We start from the raw sequence: 3,388 nt of genomic DNA on the forward strand, positions 1-3,388 counted from the left end.
AAGCAGAAGCATTTCGTCCCAGGATTTTGGCAATTGTGCTTTGTGAGATTTTATTCTGAGCAAACAGAGTTTACTGTGGCAGCATAAGCAGGTCCTTTCCTCACACGCAATCAAAGCTAGGAATTTTCCCTGCCTGCACATGCCTGTATGTGGCTGGAATAAGCAAGCAGAGCAAGTGGTATGGCTGACTCACCGGCACAACCAGACTCTCCTGCTGCCGCCAGCCACGGATGTAACTTTTCTTCCTGCCTTTGCTGGGCTCTCCCTTTCCCAGCCTGCTATCAACAGTGCGGCTCTTGACTCAAAAGGAACATTTAGAGCCAGAGTGACATTGCTAAATCGTCCAAAGGAGCTCCTCAGAGGAACAAGGCACACTAGCATTGTTCGTCAGAGCTGCTGCTACTCTCATTCTTGTAGAGCTCTCTGTGTGTGTGAAGAAAACGGTGAGAGAAAATGAGAAGTTGTAGAAAAGCCAAAAAAAAAAAAAAAAAAGCACAGCACCAGAATTGCACCCAGTGTTTTACTGACAAGAAATATAAGTCCTTGTCCAGAGAATTTATAGCTGAAATGAGTCTAATAGCACCGGGCCTGATGGCCCCGTCTGTGTGCATTGCAAATTACTCACATGAGCAGCCCCACTGACTCCGTCTGAAGGATTCTTTGACGTGCACAGTCTGGCTCACAGTGATTAGTGACAGCAAACTGCAAGGAGAAAAGGGATGACAAGGGAGAAATTGCTCTAAGGCAACATTATTTACTACTTCCCTCCCTCCTAAAAAGAGTCAGAAGTTTGACTATTTCATTCATTGGTTTAACTTTTGTTTTAAACTAGGCGCTTGCCAGAGTCAAAATAATTTATGTCAAGGTTCCCTCACAAAGGGAAGTCACAAGATGAATCCAGAGCAGGTGAAAGTCCTACTTCATTGACAGAATTCATTATTATCACTGTGATGTACATGACAACTAATAAAATGCAGTTGTTTTTACTTCACCAAGATAAAAACTTAGAAGAGTCTTGACTGAGGAGCTAAATCCCCACTTCTCCACCTTCCACCTACTGGGGCTGGCCAAAAGTGGTTGCCAGCTGACTTGTGGCTGAGTGTGACCAAGGATAAATCAGCTAATATTGGGCTTTGCTGGGACTAGTGGTACAGCTGATGAGGCGATTCTGTTTTATACCTACCTGCTAATGCTGGCTTTTGCTTGAGAAACCCAAAGCTCTGTCTCTCACAAACAGCATTTATCTCTTTCCTACAGAAGCAAGTAGAAAGCTCACTGCAAAATTGGCATCCAAATGTAACCATACACAGCTACAAGCCTGAGACTGCAAACATTGCTGTTCTTGCATCAAAGTTAATTATTTTAAGGCATTTCAGCTTCAAAAATCATATTGTAGCCTGAGAGCTGAACAATCAGAACCTCACGTGATTGCAGAGGAGACCTGGTGGGTTTATGCTAACTCTTGTTCCCAAATGCAGTCAAGGAAGAGCAATACTAATGAAATGAAAGGCAAGATCAGCACCCAGGTGTGGATTTAAGAAAAGCCACCCAATTTTTAAGTTCAGCTTTCAAATGGAGATGGTGTATGTCACAAGTATCCTCTCCTATATCCAATGATACTTGCATACCTTTGTTTAACACTAATGCAGAATGCTGCCTCACTGCATCTTTTTCCAGCCCCTTGAATTTACTGTGAATTATAATAGACGTAGATTTGTAAAGGGCATCATGTGTTAAGCCATCGCTGTATTGCAACAGTGTCAGGATTGCTATAGTCAAAAGCTCAAAGCTGTTCAACCTCAGCATACAGAGATCAGTGAGACCATCTGTGTGCTGGACTCTTCAGTGGGCTCTGCGAACACCAAAGAGTTCTTGGAGCAGATAGGCATTTTCCCAAAAGGCAGCGGGGAACTTAAGCAACCTCGGTGTTTTGCTGTCTGATAATACTAACAATCCAACAAGTAAAAAGCAGTATGTGAGATACTTTAGTACTATCATCATGCCTGTCTCCCATGTAGTACTGGGAAATTCTGACTTCCACCAAGCGGGTTTGCAATACAGTCCTGTTTTGCCTGTCCTGCCGGGTCTCAAATGCAATCAGCACTCCCTGCTTCTGCCTTCCACCGGTGAAGAGACAAAGCAGAGCTGTTCCCTGCAGCTGCATCTCTGTCCCTTCACCTCTCCTCAGACTTGCCGACTGCGAAAACCTGGAATGCAGCTCAGTCCATCTACAGTGAGCCTGCAGAATGGAGAAAGTTATGAACACAAATCACGTCAAAACAAGAGCAGCCATTTCTGACACATTTCTGACATTTCTGCTGGTACCCACTGAGGTAACCTGGTCTGAGACTAGGACTCAGACAGCCTATGAGATTGTGCACTCTTTTTATATCATGGGTTTGACTAAGTAAGAAGTCACAGGTATTTTGTTTTTCTTACATCCTTTATTTTTAAGTACATTCAAGATTGTAAGACACTTAGACGCCGTTATGATACTAGAGAGCACTCAGCATTGTACTGTTTGAGCACTCCATAGTCTTGAATGCAGTCATCCACAGCTGGCACTCTACTGGGGTACTCCTATTAACCTCATTTCATCGATGGGGAACTGAGGTACAAAGATTCAGAACAAGAGCAACAAAGGTACTTGAGTGAAACAGTACTGAGCTTCTTTATGGGTAGCTGGGGAATGCAAAAGGCTAAGTTACAACCATACACGCTGTGCGCGTGAAAATGGGGAGAGAGACATACCCAAGCAGCTGAGCTGCTAAGCTAGTTACTATGAGTGTGGTTGAAAGACGGGGATTTATTGACCAGTACTTTCTCCTCTGCACTCAAGCAGGTATGTTGTCTCTGGGTGCCAGGGATTTTCTTTTTTGTTCATGTTGTTGCTAAAAATGGACAAAACAAGATAAGTTGATGGTATCTTCTTTTGTGGAATAACATAAAAGGACTTTTCTGTTGAAAACCTAGGTAATCACACTCCCTATTTCGACACCTGAATAAGGCCTAATTCCCACTTCTGGTCACTGTGTTTTTTGTGGATTTGGCTGCAAAGGTCTTGCCCAAAACTGCACAAATCATCAGCAATGAAAGAAGCATCTCAAATCCAGTTAGGTTTGTGCCATAATCATCAAGACATTTCTCTTCCATCCGGGTGGACTGAGTCATGTGTATTTAAAACAGGCTTTCTAAATAATCTCGCACTTGCATATCCTGATTTAGACCTGAAATCTTTCTTTTAGTCTTTCTATACCAAGAACAAACTGTGCCACCTAGCCATCCTAATGAAAGGAGAATTGTCTATGAAGGGTAAGACAGCACAGAAGGGGGCAGGGCAGAAGCTTAGAAGAAAAGAACATGAAATTCAAATTCAGCTGAAGAAGGG

The 3,388-nt window shown here is 43.2% G+C and overlaps 1 long non-coding RNA gene across 1 annotated transcript; it reads right to left on the bottom strand.

Annotated features, from left to right (window-relative positions):
- Positions 1-255: 255 nt before the first annotated feature.
- Positions 256-1,322, bottom strand: LOC148053298 (uncharacterized). Its single transcript, XR_015708073.1, has 3 exons — positions 1,184-1,322; positions 626-702; positions 256-423 (listed from the first exon to the last, which is right to left on the bottom strand). It is a non-coding gene; the product is annotated as an uncharacterized LOC148053298 (long non-coding RNA).
- Between the last annotated feature and the right edge of the window lie 2,066 nt (positions 1,323-3,388).

The sequence above is a fragment of the Nipponia nippon genome, unplaced genomic scaffold, assembly GCF_047370975.1.
Source record: "Nipponia nippon isolate SJK-2023a ecotype South Korea unplaced genomic scaffold, ASM4737097v1 scaffold_4, whole genome shotgun sequence".
Lineage (NCBI taxonomy): Eukaryota > Metazoa > Chordata > Aves > Pelecaniformes > Threskiornithidae > Nipponia > Nipponia nippon.